General features: G+C 38.8%; 1 long non-coding RNA gene across 1 annotated transcript; it reads left to right on the forward strand.

The window, feature by feature from the left end:
• Positions 1–1,809: 1,809 nt before the first annotated feature.
• Positions 1,810–3,016, forward strand: LOC141376770 (uncharacterized). Its single transcript, XR_012387879.1, has 2 exons — positions 1,810–1,969; positions 2,040–3,016. It is a non-coding gene; the product is annotated as an uncharacterized lncRNA (long non-coding RNA).
• Positions 3,017–17,648: the final 14,632 nt, after the last annotated feature.

The following is a 17,648-nucleotide window of genomic DNA, read 5'->3' on the forward strand; positions in this document are numbered from 1 at the left end:
ATAAGCACATTGCCGGGCTACTCTGTCCCTGACCTTCGCTGTATGCAAGAGGCTGATCCTGTTATTGGACCAGTAATAAGGTTCTGGGAGCAGGGCCAACGTCCAGGATTAGAGGAGCGGAAACTTCTAACCAAACCGGTCTTGACCCTACTCCAGCAGTGGAATAGGTTTGAGGAGAGGGAAGGAGTTTTGTACCGCAAGATATTCCGTCCTGATGGAGGGGAAGTATGTCATCAGCTTGTGTTACCTGATGTTTTGAAGGAAGAGGTCTGGATACAGCTGCACCAACAGCATGGCCATCAAGGAGTAGAACACACCAGTGAGTTAATCCGACAGCGTTGTTATTGGCCTAATATGTTGGCTGATGTTACCCGGTGGTGCCACGAGTGTGAACGCTGTCAACTTGCCAAAGACACTGGGCCGGTGGCACGGGCATTCATGGGCCACCTGCTGGCCTCAAAGCCTAATGAAATTCTTGCAATCGACTTTACCATGCTCGAGCCTTCATATTGTGGGAAGGAGAACGTGTTAGTGATGACCGATGTGTTTAGTAAGTTCTCTATGGCAGTGTCCACTCGTGACCAAAGAGCAGAGACTGTGGCCAAGGTTCTAGTTGAGGAATGGTTTTACAAGTATGGGGTTCCTGGACGTATCCATTCAGATCAGGGCCGCAACTTTGAATCCACTCTTATACGGCAGCTTTGTGAGCTGTACCAGGTAAAGAAATCCCGTACCACCCCATACCATCCAGCTGGCAATGGGCAATGTGAGAGATTCAATCGCACATTACATAACTTGTTGCGAACCTTGCCAGACTCTAGAAAAAGGGACTGGGTGTCTTGTCTGTCACAGGTGATATTTTGCTATAACACCACCCCTAACCAAGTGACAGGAGAGTCTCCACATTACCTCATGTTCGGTCAAGAGCCCCGGCTGCCAGTAGATTTCTTGCTGGGCCAGGTACCAGAACCCACTGTAGGTAGTGTACATCACTGGGTCTTGGAACATCGTAGGCGGTTGCAGGTTGCCTTTGAGGGAGCACAGGGACGATTGAAGGCTGCAGCAGCCAGGCGGAAAAACCTGCATGACCAGCATGTTCGAGATCAACCCCTGGTGGAAGGTCAGTTAGTTTATCTAAGGGACCACGCAGTAAGGGGACGCCACAAGATTAAAGACTTGTGGAGTTCTGTTGTCTATCGGGTCGTCCACTCCGCTGAGGAAGGAGGGGCGGTATATGCCATTGCACCAGTTACAAGCCCAGGTAAGATGAGGCGAGTACATCGGTCACAGTTGAAGGCCTGTGTTCCGAGAGGAAAGGTCTGTAGTGACCAGCCGAAAGGTGTTGTGAGGAGATTCAAGAGGACCCTCAGGAGGATGCTCAGGAATTGGATTTAGAGGCTGTCGATTTGGCGGTGATGGTGCCAGTGGTCCCTCAGGCCACTCAAGGGGTGGGACCTCGAGATGGCTCGCATCCGATGCAGTCTAGGGTTCAGGAAGATTTGCCCGGGGACCTCTCTCCTGTAAGGGCCATTGTGGTTGAACCACAAGGACCAGGGGTAGAACCTGTAGCAAGGGAACGGGAAGTACTTACCGAGCCTCCTAACGACAGTGTGGTCCCTCCTCGTCGTTCAGCCCGAGTTGGGGCAGGACAGCATACGAACTTGCATCATCTTCCCCGAGGTGTAGGAGAGGTGAGAAGCGGACCTATGAATCATGAAGTTGCCAAGTGTCATTAATTTACGGGTCCTTTTCTCTGCCCTATCACAATACGGCATACGGGCTATAAAAAGAGGGAAGCATTTGCTACCTGGGATGCGTCACTTGATTAGTTGCGGCGCCGTGAGCGCGCGTCGTCACTTCCCACACCTGTTGAGGGCGGTGAGGGGTTTTTGATCGGGCTGGAAGTTGCTTCGCCTGAATTGTTTGGCTGCAATCGCCAACGCTAGAACGCGTGTAAGGACTGGAAAAGGTAAGCAAGCGTCTGTCTCATGTTTTGGTTGTCGCGATCGTTTTGGAAACGCTGTGTCCGCTTTTCTCAGCTGCGAGAACCAGATGCGGGTGCGCGACTGTTTGTTGGCTGTGCCGGCTGTTGACTGAAATGTACGTGCTATCTGCCTCTTAAGTGACTGATTGAACCCCGATTCCCTTCGGTGAGCAGTAGGCTGGGTGGCACTCTGCGAGGGGAGCTCCCTCGGGCGCTCCGCATCCGTGTGCGGCTACAGTGCTGTCCTGTTTCCCGTGTTTTTTTCTGTTTTCTTAGATTTTGTCTTTGTTTCCTTAATTGTTTATCTTTTTGAGTGTTTTTTTTGGTTTACACAAGGATTATTTAATTTATTTTCTTGTTGGTACATTTATCTATCTTTGTTTGTTTGGGTTTCATTTTCTTTATTGGATAAATCTATATAGTGCGGCTGGATTTGTTTATTTTTATTATTTTGACATTCATGGAGCATGTTGATTTTTTTTCCTTACATTTTTGTGCTTTTTGTGTAAATCTTTACTGTTGTATTTTCATTTCATTTATTTTCTCTTTAATTTGGTTTAAGATTTAATTGTTTCCTCCCTTTTTAAGGTGGAATTTAGTTGCTTTTTCTTTGTTTTCATTTATCAACTCCATTACATTTGTATTTTGTTTATTTTTTTACTTGTGTAAATTGATTTATTCTTTTGTTTAATTGCAGGGCAGTGGTCCGACCTTTCGGCTGGTGACAGAGCCAGAGCTCCCTGGGGTGGGAGGCTAATTTTATTGGACATTTTAGAATTTCTCACAGTGTGTAGTGCAGTGCTCACTGTGTGCTGGTTTGTGCGTGTGGGTGCTCTTATTTTTACACAGTGGATTGTAGTGGGTTTCACTTGCCTGAAGTATAGCCTGGCCACTTTCCCTAACGCTGGCGAGCTCTGGCCCTGGAGCACCTTCATAAAATTTACAAACTGTCAGTGTCAATGTCAACATATTGGTTTTAATGCTGTTTTTATTTGAGATTTGAAAATAAAGAAATCCTATTTTTGTACCGTGCCAATGTCTCTGACTGCAATTTGGTGGAACGAACTTGTGCGTGCCTTTTATATGGGTGGTGCGTGTATTTAAATACTTTGGGTGAAATTCCCAAGGTGGCGTAGTCGGGTAAATCATTAATATTGTCAGATTGGAGGTCTAGCTCCATCAGCCCACCTGCCCCCCCGCCACATCTGCATATTTACTTATTTAATTTAATTTTTCATTACTTGGCAATAGCTGAATAATAAAAATTCAGTACATGTAAATGACATACCGAGAGCCTTACAAACCATTGTTTCCTTTTTCTCCAGTACATTTAAGAAACGTATTAAGAAAAACAGGCCAATCAGAACAAAACACTAACTCTGACAACATAGGATCAATAATATCCACTCCATAGGCATTTGATTTGGTACATTTCTAATGTGGTTACATCAATAATAATTATTTATATGTATATCTAAGCACATGTAAGTCATAAAAACTCCTGCTTACCCCACTTGCATGGGTTGTTTTAATGTGACATAGGCCTGTGTAGACTGCTGTATAAGTGTTTTATGCATGTTTATTCACCATTTCATTTCACGCAGTGAAAGGACACCAATAAACTTCATTAAAGCATCTGTCTGCGAAGCTTCACAATAATTTCTGCATATGCTTTCATATTCATTACAAAATACAGCTTTAAATACATATTTGTCAGCCTTTTTGTCAAGTAGTAGTTGCTACAAGAAGTGATGCTACTAGCTTGATCTCAAGAGGAAATGTAAGTATTTTATGTTTTGTCAGTTTAGTGGCTAATTCGTACAAATTTGTATGTACAATTTTAAAAAAGCACCCAACCCCACATCTAAACTGAATCTGAATCAAAATCTGAATCAAAAAGTTACAAATTGACGTGAGATTGCATTGACATTTCACTGTAGCATGTCGTTACTTTCTAAATCAAATAGCTTTTCAGTAGCGAAGCATCTACACAAGCTTAATTTGCAGATCACAGAGGTGTGAAGCTGATGTTTGGCTATAATAATTGTGCATGATAAGGAGAATGAAAAATTCTTCTTCATGTTTAACGATGGTCAAAAACTAACTTTTTGGTGAGTTACTGCCACCTCTCGCTCCCGTCGTCAATCAATCATTGGTCTGACATGAGAAACTTGCTTGATGGAAAGATGACTGTAAAGGAATTAATTTTAAAGCAGGACCATAACTCAAAGTACATGTCTTAAAGTGCCATTAGATGAAAAAATAAATAAATTATATAATATATATATATATATATATATATATATATATATATATATATATATATATATATATATATATATATATATATATATATATATATATTTTCCCAGAGATGGGTTGCAGCTGGAAGGGCATGCGCTGCGTGCTGTATAAGTTGGCGGTTCATTTGGCTGTGTCGACCCCAGATTAATAAAGGGACTGAACCAACAAGAAAATGAATGAATGAATATATATATTAGTTTAATGTAAAAACAGCATTTGAAAAGTTTAACATTGTTATAGGGAAGTTATTCAATTATTTGCTGTGGTTATTTTATAATTATTTTTCATAGTTAAACCTACGAGAACATGGGGAGACCATGCAAACTCCACACAGAAATGCCAACTGACCCAGCCAAGGCTTCAAGCTGCTACCTTCTAGCTGAAGCAATCAAGCTACCCACTGCACCACCGTGAGGTACCGGCATATATAATCATTTCTGTATAATTTCTGCACTTACCTAAGCCATATTAATTAATATGCAGTTATTAGAGAGCATCTAACATACTGAATCAATGCAGTCTATGACCCTTTTAAAGCGACAGTTGACCCAGCAATAACAATAGATTTGACTGTACGTGTTCTACATATGACAATTTTTTTTTCTACAGAAACAAACACTTCAGGGTTACTTTTGATTTCTATTTTCTATATATATACATTTTTTTGCCAATATATCTCAAATTATACTTATTTTTTTATTTCTTTAACTATCATTAAATTGAAAAAAATCATAGCGTGTGTAAATGATTTTCATCAGAAATGTACTTTACTGTGTTAAATTGTGTATTGTATTTTATTAAACCAGTCAAATTAAACACGGAACTGTACTGTATATCTGACTTTCCAAACTAACTGCAATATTTTCTGGGTAATGAGTAACAGCCTGCCTTCCAGCCCCCTTTATATTATTTATAATAAAAATATTATACATTTTTGCCAGTATTGTCCAGGTGGAAGGAGCTGCTATGAAGCCCACAGATCCAAACAAAATCTATAGCTATCCATGCCTGAAGGCAAACTGCACCAAGTCCAGATGGTGTGTGACCATGAAACTGTTTCAGGATCAGCTTCCCAAAGATGTTAATGATGTGAGAACACTTCCCAGCATGCTGCATGGCTCATTTCTGACATCCCCAACCTGAGCTACAGTACATACAGCAGAGATCAACATTTGGAAATTGTTTATGAACTTGATTATTTAATGTAAACCTAATCGATCAAATAAATCAAGTCACTTTGTTGTGGCTGATTTGCAGGTAAAAAATTTTACGCATGATATTTTGTGAATAACTAAATGATCAAAATTAGAGGATAGCATACACAGCCACCTCTCGTGGAAAACAAAAACTGCAACAACAAAAAAAAGTATCTCCTGGGATGTATTTGACAGTCTCCAGGAATGTATATAGTGGTACATTTTCAGAATGAGGCTGGGTTGCAAGAGTCAGATAGCGCAATAGATAAATCTAATTTATACTACTGTGTCAAGTGATCACCATACCCAACAGCACACAGCTAATGACAATATGAGCATTTATACTGTTGGATTCTGTCTATGTTGCTCTGTTATAGCACTTTCAAAATGCTAGTAGCCAGTGGAGTTTTTTGTGTGCAATTCTGCTTTAGAAGTAACGGTGGATTCAGTATTTTCATTTTAGGGGGGCTCAGCTCCTTAGGTAAAAAAAATAAAATAAAAAAAATAAAGCCTAATATTACATTTATAAGTAGTAATTTAATAGTAATACACTTAAAAATGTTTGTTTAAAATGGGTTGTATACTAGTATTCCACTGTATTACATAGACAGACATAGCCATTTGAGTTCTAAATGAGCCAAATAGGCTCAATCCATCTGTTTACTGTAGTAAAAACCACTTTCTTTATTCTAGTGCATTTTTTATTTCCATATATTAAATAAATAAACTGCCACATTTCTAGTTAATTGACATACATATAAATATATATTATTAAATTTACAGGCAAATTCACATATTTCATGATCTGAATGATGATAATAAATAAGAAGTATTTTTAATACTAGACAACACTTGATGTTTCTATCCTGTCAGTGACTCAGTGACAGTTATAACGAGTACATTCTTTAAGTGGTTCTGTCACTGTTTAATTCCTTCTATGCAAGACTGTATGGTATAGTTAATGCCACACAAACTGTAAAGTGTTTAATATTGGTAGTTCATTTTGAAATAAAAATAGCAAAATGTTGGTTAAGAGTTACATTTTTCACTATAGGAAACAGCACGAGAAAACTCGACTGCTCCTACGTGACATTGGGATACAGGTGATACAAGGTTGTCTATATCAAAGAACTGCAAATAAGCAGATATTATAACAATTTATCAATGATCTCTCGCTGTTCACGGCTGTGGTTTGCTGATCAAATTTAAAGGGGACTGTGACTTTCACTTCTATGAAGTGATTGGCGTGACCCATGGCGGATGCTTTGCATGTAGTTGTGCATTTACACTTCTGCATGCTGTTTGGGTTGCTCTGCAATAACACTTCCGAAATGCTAGCTGGCAGTAGGTTTTCATGTTCCTCGTTGTCAAGTTTCTTTGTGCGTGTTTTGTTTTTTCTGAATGCTATCTTAATATACAAGTAGCTAAAACTTGCTTGTTTAGAAGTAGGAACCGGTGGACGTGCAGCAAAAGTTTCCATCTTAAACTTGTCCCACGGCTCTCTATTTTGAGAGATGCATGTTAGCCATGGCAAGGGGTATGCGCCGCATGTACGAAAAGAAGGCATGAACTAGTGAACGTTCAACAACTTTAATCTTGAGACAAACACAACACAAAAGTAACCTTTCATAGCTTCTCCACCAGCTCCCACAGTTTTTGTCCCCACCCACACTCATCACTGGTACTTAGACCACCAATCTGATCTTGAATGCATGTATGGTGTGTCATGGTGTGTATTAGACTCACCTCTGTGTGGATGGATTTTCTGCTTTTACCAGTTTGTCCAGTAGCTCGCCGTGCATGTCGGAGTATTTGAGATGCAGAGTCTGATGGTTCCAGAAAGCAGGTAAGACAAAAACAAAAGCCAAAAATACAACAAAGAAATAAATAAAAGTGGAAAAATGTGATAAAATATGAAAACATGGTAAAAATCAGCCTGCACTGCTTTTGAAAACACTACGGTTGGGTTTAGGGAAGGAGGTGGGCGGGCCAATCAGTGCTTTTCAAAACACTATTGGTTGAGTTTAGGGAAGGGGGAGGGTAAAGGCATGGGTCAGTCAGTCGACAGTGGCCTCTAGTGGAAGTGAGAACAGTGGACTAGTTTCTCACATGTCATCACTACTCTATCACCAGTCTTTCACAGGCATCACTAATCTCTCACAGACCATCACTAGTCTTCTCCCAGGTCTCTCACGGAGATCATTAATCATTTACAGGCATTATTAGGCCATACTTACACTAGGTACAGTTGCCTCGAACCGGGCCAAAGCATGATTGTCCCCCCTCCCCTCTCCCCCGACGGCCCGCACTCACACCATCAGGCCTCGGCACGCTTACGTCATCGCTGCTGCGCTGTTCTGTGAGAAGCGCTCTCTATGGCAAGCCTTTTTAGCATTTAAATCTTTGTTCTGACTCCATAAATATATTCAGAGATATCTCTAATTATATTTCGACTAGTCACAATTATAATTAGAGATATCTCTAACTGAAATTTTACTAGTCATAATACATTTGGAGATATCTTTAATTTGTCATATTTAGAGATATTTACAAATATATTTGAAGATATCTCTAATTAATTTACTAATAGTAGAATTACAGTTGTAGATATCTTGAATTGGATTTTTGACTAGTCAAAATTTATTTGGAGATATCTCTAATTACAATTGTGACTAGTCAAAACTCATTAAGAGATATCTGCAAATATTTTTCAATGGAAGTCAATGGAGGAATATGACTAGTCATAATATATTTGCAGATATCTCCAATCTGATTTCGTACTAGTACAATTGTAATTGCAGATATCTCTAATTGTCATTCTGACTAGTCGAATTATAATTATGACTAGTCAAAATATAATTAGAAATATAGTCAGAACAAGGTTTAAATGCTAAAACGGCTTGCCATACGCTCTCACTCAGCAGCACAGTGGAGATTTCTCTAGTTATATCCTTTCAGTCGTTTGATATGCAGTGACATGCAGTCAAATATTTCGCCAAACAGTCCTTAGGATGCGGTGACACGCAGTCAGATATTTCACCGGACAGATCCGCCACTTTTGGCACTCATAAACAATCATAAAGCTCTCGTGCTGCAGGAATGAGGAGGTTTGCTGAAGGCGCGCAGCTGTCGTGCAGTGAGGGGTTTGCGTCTTTAACAAACTACGGCAGTTTGCGATCACTGAACAGTAATAATTAATAATAAATATATATGAAACAGCCCCTTAAAAGTCACGTCTCACTTTCAGTTTCGGGCTTTAGTGAAGTGAACCGCAAGCCCAAGTGAACCACGCTCCGATTCAGCACACTCACACTTCTCAAACGATCCGGGAAACGGGCCTGGGCACGGTACGGATGGCATATTGTGAGTAGGCCCAGATCATCACTGATATCTCAGACCATCCTTAGTCTCTCACAGAATATCTCTCAGACCACATCACTAATTTCTCCCAGAAAATAACAACCATTTTGGTCAGTTTTCTAATTTAAGTGTTTTTTAACTGTTTTCTGTACTTTTTGTCCTCTTAGAATATGTGTAACTTATGAAATATGCTTAAAGAACTGCTGATTAACTCCTTTAAGAAAAACTTCAAATAGTACTAAGCAGTGAGCTCAAAACTTATGTGAAATTGTAGGTAATTAGAAATAGGTATTTTAAAATCCATTGTACAGTGCATGTGGAGGATTTGATCATTCATAAGATAACTGGAAGAGTTCCTGAAAGCGTTGTCTGTTGCTTCATTAAAAAGTACCATCCAAGGGAAAAGTGCGGGAGAACATTCCTTACTTACACCTGACATCGTCCTGGCACTGTGTTTCACACAATGCTTTACTACAGGTTCATTACTGTTGAGAATCAAGAGATAGAGCTCATCCTCGGTCAGTGTTCTATCGTCTAAATAAGACCGAGTGGACCCAAAGAGACCTGCATTAGCATACGCATACATAATTAAGCAGCTGCATGAATATGTATCTCAGGTCCCCTGCAGAAACCAGTGATGTCTTACAAGCCATTTGAATTTCAAGTCTCTCTTGTAGAGATGATTGGTTCTGCACTACAGAGATTGTCAACAACTCAATTTACCTGCTTTTGAATAAATTATGACTCTTTACGTTGACTCAGAAGGCTATTCCAGTCAAATCACAAGGCCCCCTGGGCTCTGCTCCACCTTTCCCCCCACAGTGACAATCCCTTCATCAATCTTTGATGATTTGAGTCTTTCTCAAATGGTGTTACTTTTTTTGGCAGTCATCACGAAAAACTAGTTCACTTTAAAGCCCATCTCAAACAGAATGATTTTTAAAAACCATAAACAATTGTAGCTTGTCAGACTGCACAAACATGATACCCATGTCACACTGTAAGATCTCAGTTGCTATATTGTCAGACAAAACAACAAAGACAAACATGGACACCCAAGAAAACTCATCCAGAATATGCGTCATTCATCTGTGACATATTCAACAACCCACACTCTGAATATTTACCTCACAGCAAACATAAACAATCTTTCAAGTGTTCACACTTAGCTAATGATTGATTATAAAGCCCTCAGGTCAAAAGATCCTCGGGCATTGGGTTCCCTCTTGTTTGTAAGGTGAGAGGGCAGATTGGGCTCAGGTAGACCTTGAGAACTCCCCTGCTTATTTGTGGCTAATGATGAATTTTCTTTATAAAGGAAAAACGCTGTTGGCTAAGAACTTGACTATGGAGCAAATTAAGTTTAGTCAATTTACTTATTACGCATGTCTGCAGATGCTGAGAGGAAGCCATGGTTAATAATAAGCATGTGATCCTCCTGAAATTAGTTTATAAATAAACTTCACATAGCGTAACTTTAGCTTACAACAAATCTTAACAATAAAAGCACTGATTGCATCATCAAATTTGGTGCTCCTATCAGTTCTTGGTTTAACACTCACTAAATTCACACTGAACTGAAATCTTCTGACACTACCAGAACTTTATCGAAGGAAAATTTTGATTGCAGGAACCATTAAGCAGCTGTCGGTCAAACCAACAATTAAAGATCACAGACTGTAGGCTAGGATTATTATTAATTCGGGGTCGCCACAGCGGAATGAACCGCCAGACAGTTATCCAGCAAGTTTTTACGCAGCGGATGCCCTTCCAGCTGCAAACCATCTCTGGGAAACTTCCATACGCACTCATTCAGGATCATACACTATGGACAATTTAGCCTACCCAATTCATCCCCACCGCATGTCTTTGGACTGTGGGGGAAACTGGAGCACCTGGCAGAAATCCACACTAACTTCCAGGGCAACCCATCTCTGGGAAAGGTCTCAATCATATATATATATATATATATATATATATATGTAAAGTTTTATTGCAAAACGAGATATATCCATTTTGAGAAATGTTGGTTATTTGACATTATTATTTACTGTAAGACATCAACAGTCAAGTTCATTCACAATTTTTATACATTAAACTATTACTTGAGCTCAGTGAAGGCAGGAACACAATTTTCTTCAAATCCAGGATATTTTTTATGCAACTTTATGCTCATAAATAGTTTATAAAAAAAAAAAAAAAACAAGCCAAAATACAACATATTTATCTTAACATTGTCAAACATCTTAAATTAGTTAAAAAATACATCATAAGTATATGAAATAATATATACAAAGATTGATTAATAATAAGATCCTGAGTTAGTTTTGGTCAGAACGTGCATAACATTTATTTATTTTAATTTAGTTTTTTTTGCAAAACGCTATCTAACTTAGGCTATATTCTACTACTGCAATATTTTTAAGAAAAACTAGTGAATCAATTTTTGTTTGATAAGTAAGATTAAGTTAGTTAGATTAACCACTTGTAGCTTGTTACAAAAAGAGTGGAGGCTCCTTCACACCGCTGCTGAAAATTAAACCTGTATGATCAGAGCAGGCGGAGCGTCACAGTTCTTGCCTCTGTTGCACAGAGTCCTTGATAAGATCGCCTTGCCTGTCATATTTAATGAATTATTTCACTGTAATAATAATAATAATACTCATCAACATCAGGGCCTGACCAGCCACTGTGGCTATAGTTGCGTTTCCAGTCACAATTTCAAGCAAGAAAAAGAGAGCGCGCACGCATTTTAAACAGTTGCGCGCATCACAAACAGCTTTTGCCGTAAGTTATCCTCTCATTCAGTATTTACAGAAACTATTTAAAGAATAAACTTACAAAACACACTTAAAAATGGAGCCTTGCAGACAGGTATCTTCTGATGGGGAGGAGCACAGGAAAAAAGGCAGCATTTCACTGTATCCCCTGGCCTTCTTCTTGACATCAGTGGAGACTGACTCAGGATTATTTGATGCTGGTCCACTTTTGTAGCATTTGTGCAGTAGGTAGTGCTGTTGCCTCCCTGCAAGAAGGCCGCTGGTTCAAGCTTCGGCTGGGTCAGTTGGCATTTCTGTGTGGAGTTTGTATGTTTTCCCTGCGTTCGCCTGGGTTTCCTTAAAGGTGCTCTGGTTACCTCCACAGTCCAAAGACATGCGGTACAGGTGAATTGGGTAAGCTAAATTGTCCGTAGTGTATGGATGTGAATGGGAGTGTATAGGTGTTTCCTAGTGATGGCTTGCAGCTGGAAGGGCATCCGCAGCCTAAAACAAAAGCTGGATAAGTTGGTGGTTCATTCCGCTGTGAACCCAGATTTATTAAGGGACTAAGCCAATAAGAAAATGAATGACTATTGTTCCATTTCATTGTCAAGTCAAAGCCATTTTTGGCTAATATTTTGTTTCAAGTTCATACAGGTTATCTTTATTTTCGATCATCAATGTCAATAAACAGCACTTGGGTTCTCCACAGCAGCATCTTTCTCTTCTGCTTCATGCCAGCTTTGTTATGCTCTCTCTTTTAGAGATAATTATTTCAGAACTCTGACAGAGATTGTCAACAGCTCAATTGTCCTCCTTCGGAATTAATTATCACTCTAGCATGTTTGCTCGGTAATCTAGTTAGTCAATACCAGACAGTCCGAGCCAAATGTAAATTTCAGTGTTGTAAACAGCTGCCTACTTCATTTTACACAAAGAGGACATTTTATGGAAAAAGGAAATACACGGCAACACATTTTGATAATGAATGTCAACATATATTTTTAGATGTACTGTAATAATATCAACTATGAGTAATATATTTTGTCATATAATAAACAAAACACTGTGTTGTAATTGCTGGAGGCTACAACATTTATTCTTGACTAGTTTTTGGCATGTTCTCTATAAGACTGCTCAACACTACAGGTTTGATGCCAATAAGGACTATGCATTTTGCATTTGCATTTGTTTGGCATTTCTAATGCGCTTGAAATGAAAATTTGATGGGCCCTGTGGTTACTTTGAATGCCATGTTAGTTTCAGGCTGCCACACGGTTTGAATATTTGACAATGTTTTGCTGCACAAAAAAAGGATTTCAGACTCTGTGTGAAAAGAAAATCTCATCAGATACAATCGGTTGCATTTTGACCTGTTTTGAAGCATAAAGGAAGATTAAAATTTAACAATCAGCTTTGTCTCTTTGATTTTTACCCATAAAGGTTAACAATTCAGCAGAAGGATAGGGTATGAAGAGGATGCACAATGCCTTCTTCATGCTTGCCTTTCTTCTTTGACACACTGATGTTGTCGTGCACATTATATAGCCTTGCAGATGTATTAGGGTTAAAGATGATATTTTCAAGTTTCTCAATGCATGATTTCCATTGCCTTTGTGTATTGGAAAAAGAAAATCTTATCCCCTCCTTTAACAGTGCCTTTTGTAACTATAATTACAATTATGGTTGTCGCTGGAGTTGAAAGTTCAGCTATAGTTTTCAAGACATGTGACATGTAATTACACAATCTAAGAAGGAGTCATCTCAACCCACAAAGTAATGACAGGCAGCGTCCCTGATGCTTTTCCCATTAACTGCATAATGCCCTGTCTGAAATACAATTCCCTGGTTATTTAGCCATCCCATAGAAACATTTCCATTAATTTTTTATATTTTTTTTACATAAAAACTTGACATGACATTTAGCTCTTAATAATAGACTAAATGCATCTCATTATAAAAAAACAGCATTCACTGATTTCTTCTGAAAACTATTTGGAAGTTGTAAAGAAGTGGGTAATTACTACAGGATTGCACGACCCCTGTATAATTGTACAGTAATTACAGATGGTACTTTCTAACAGTTAGGAAAAAAAGTTTAACATTAGAAAACAGGCCAATTAAGTGGCTAACCTGAATAATATTCCAAATCATCAGTACAAAGAAACCCTTCATTCGTGAAAGGGAACATAGCGTACGCTTTGAACTTTGCAAGGCATGTCGTATGTTAGTTCTGGGGTGTTCAATTTGAGGAAAAAAGTTTACTTATTTTTTTAATTATTATAACGTTAAAACATATCTGAGTTGGTGAGCTTTGATATACCAGACTCATATTTGATCCTTAATTTGCAGGGAAAAGATGTGTAAACCAAAAAGTTCCTCTGAATTTAAAGGGCACCCATTATACCCCTTTTCAAGATTTAAGACTAGTCTTTTGTGTCTCCAGAATGTGTCTGTAAAGTTTCAGCTCAAACCACCCAACTGATTGTTTATATACCTTTCAGAATATTAGAACGTTCTGCTCTAAACACAATGTAGCTGTTTTTGTTGCCTGTGCCTTTAGTGCTAGTTCTCTCCAACCATGTACCATGCCTCTTTGACAGGCACGTGCCTCTCAATATGTGTTCTTCAGCTGTCTTGCGTCCTGTGTTCTCGTGTAATGTCATTATCAGCTGCCAAGCAGCAAGTTCAGTTCCAATACTCAAGACCGCAAGAACAGAGGATGCATTAAACTTCCCGGATGTGTTCTTGATATCGAGGACGCACTGATGCAGACTTGAGCACCGAACTCGCTCTAGAAGTCCCAGAAGTCATTGCGACTCGAGATGGGAAGCACAGCATTTTATTTAGGTTTATTATTACAGTTCAGAGATATAACTGTAATAATATTACAGAAAAAACATGGCTCCTGATTTACCTCAGGAGCTTCCCTAAATGAAACGGTGAATATAAACATTATCATGGACATCTTTATAAAGGAATGAACACATTAAGGGTGTTTGTTTGCTGAAATTTATATTAAAATCTGTTTTATTTATATTGTGCAACGTATATTTATAATGTTTTTATGCATAGTATATAATTTGAAAAGGGGAAAAACAATAAATGGTTACATGAATGCTGTAATGTTTAAATAATTTTCTATTTAAAACCAGTGAAGTTACCGTGACCATCAGGAAGAACGCAGCATCTCATTCCTCAGAGGGCGTGTTCTCTGTTCTCGTGGTCTTCCGAGTTCGTTCTTCCGAGGACACCTGGCAAGCCCGGTCTTCAGAAGAACGCAAGTCTGTTCTCTGCGTTCTTGGAATTGAGAAACAGCCAGAGTGTGCCTCAATCTCTGACTCGACTGTGTCAGATAAACAGCACAGTGACAGACATAAAGAAAGCAGATCTCACGTAACGTTTGTGAGAAATACTAAGAACTTTCCCTATGAATATTTGATGTACTTGTTGTGAAGTTAATTCAAACCTTTCAGCAATGATGATTCACACAGTGTCGTTACAAAGTTGATTCATACACACAGAGGACACACACAGCGCGCACGTTTAACTTTGCACTGTTTTTGCACAGCAAATGTGAAAGGATACACGTTAATATCCAATGCTGTATGGATATCCGTTATGTTAATGTACGGAATAAACCTGATCTAACGTCCACAAACCATTATTGAAGCGTCTTCTTTTATATTGTTGTACTGACACACAGCTGTGGTGATAAATAAAATGGCTGTAATTCAATACAAACATGCACTGTTTTAAAAACGTTTAAAACTTGTAAAACTCATTCTTGATCACATTTGATAATGATTGATGATCACAGAGAGCTGAACAGATCTTTTATTCCCAGTTGCTTTGTACATGTCCTGTCTTGTAGACATGTTTATATACATTTCTAAGGAGACATGTTAGTACGTGGCTGTCAATCAATACGGTGGGCGGGGAAAGCGCACTCCTATGTTATGTTGCAGTGGGCCTCGAAATGAGAATGATTTGGATCCTATTTTAATGTCAGGAAGTTAAAAAAAGAGACTTATTGTCTTTTTATTACCCCAATATGACTGTGGATACACTATACCTACAGATAATGCTGTCCAATCAGCTCACAAAAGATGATTTTCATCATAGCTGCATACAAGCTTCTCACACACAAGTTATCTAGACAACCAAGACTATCTATTGTGCACCACTGTGAACTGTATTTTGTGATGCTCAAGGTACTGAGCATAATCACAGAGATCGATTTGAATGTGGATTGTATTGACAATGCTAAAGTGCCCCTTTTATGGATTTTTGAAAATTACCTTTCATGCAGTGTGTAGCACAGCTCTAAGTGAAGAAAAACATCCCTCAAAGTTTTTCTTTTGAGACAAAAAGTATTTTCTATTGTTTAAAAGCATCAGGCTATTAATGCAATTACTTCATGTTGTTGTAGTCAAAAACATGGTCTCACTTGCATTTTTTTTAAGTTTCATGTTTATATGACATTATTTTCAAAACAAATTGTGTTTACACATTTTCATGAAAATTGCCAAAAAACGAGGGGAACACGGTCGATCAGTGGTTAGCAATGTCACTGGTTCAATCCTGGCTGGACCAGTTGGCATTTCTATGTGGAGTTTGCATAACATAGGCTCTTTCTGAAAATGTAGCCCTATATAAGTTTCTGGAGAACGCAAATTATGTAGCCAGAGCTACGTATGGCTGCATTTTGTCTTTAAATTCAACGCAACAGTGTGGTATGACGCCATTTCTTTTCTCACTTACCAGCTGACCGCTTACCTATAATATATGACATATATACATAATATATTACATATAATATATGATGTGTCCCCATGCAAACTCAACTATTGTTGTTTAAGATGTTGGTTAATAGGATTCTATACCACTAATGGTATATTTACTCTTACATTACAATATATACATTTCTGAAGATCACGAAACAGGTCCCAGGAGCTAATATTTTATTTTTTTGAAGTTTTGTTTTTGCTAATCCATAGCAGGCCGCTTTGCATGCATTTTTAGATGTCAAATTTCTCTTGCGAGTGGCATATTTGCCTGCTGTTCTTGCGTAAATCTACCAGAGGCCGTTGTCGATTGACTGACTACCCCCACCCACCACAATTCCCTAAACCCAACCAATAGTGCTTTCAAAAGCACTGATTGACCCGGCAACCAACTTCCCTAAACCCAGTGGACAGTGTTTTCATAAGCAATTCAGAAAAAGAAAAGACCTTGCAGACGTCTGATTTTTACCATGTTTCCAGATCTTACCACATTTTCACCTTGATATTTCCTTGTTTATTTTATTTTTTGCCTCTTCTGCTTTTTGGAACCGTTTTTTACCGGATTAAAACCCTGTCGTCGTGGTCAACTCCTCTCTGCTTCTCAAGTCTGTCATCGTACATGGCGAGCTACCGGGCAAACTGGTAATAGCGGAAAAGCCAACATAAGCTCATTCTGAAAATCAAGTCCTATATGTTTCTGGAGACCACAAATTATGCTTTTATTTTTTTTTTTATAAATGCTATGGGGCGGTATGACAGCAGTCCTTTTCCCGCTTACCGGCTAACAGCTTACCTCCTTGTAGACAGCTTTCCTGCAGTTTGTCGCGTTGGCTTGCTATCTATGTCAGCGGACTTGGAATGCAGAGAGGAGTTGACCACAACGACCAGTTTTGAATATATTGAAGAACCGTTCTAGAAAGCAGGTAAATAGAAATCCAAAAACAGAATCCAAAAAATAAAAAACAAGTATATAACAGGGTGAGAATGTGGAAAAATCTGAAAACGTGGTAAAAATCAGACGAGGGCTTTTCTTTTTTGTGGATTGCTTTTGAAAATTGTTGGTTGGGTTTAGGGAAGGGGGAGGGTTGGTCAATTGATTGGTCGGTCAGTCAGTCAGTCAAAATAGGCTTCTGATGGGTTTGTGCGAGAACAGCAGACGCGAATGGCACTCGCGAGAGAAATTTGAGATCTCAAAATGCGTACACAGCCGCCTCTTATAGAATCTTGAAAACACAAACAGCAAAAAATTTACCTTCTA

This window comes from Danio rerio, chromosome 12, assembly GCF_049306965.1.
Source record: "Danio rerio strain Tuebingen ecotype United States chromosome 12, GRCz12tu, whole genome shotgun sequence".
Taxonomy (NCBI): Eukaryota; Metazoa; Chordata; class Actinopteri; order Cypriniformes; family Danionidae; genus Danio; species Danio rerio.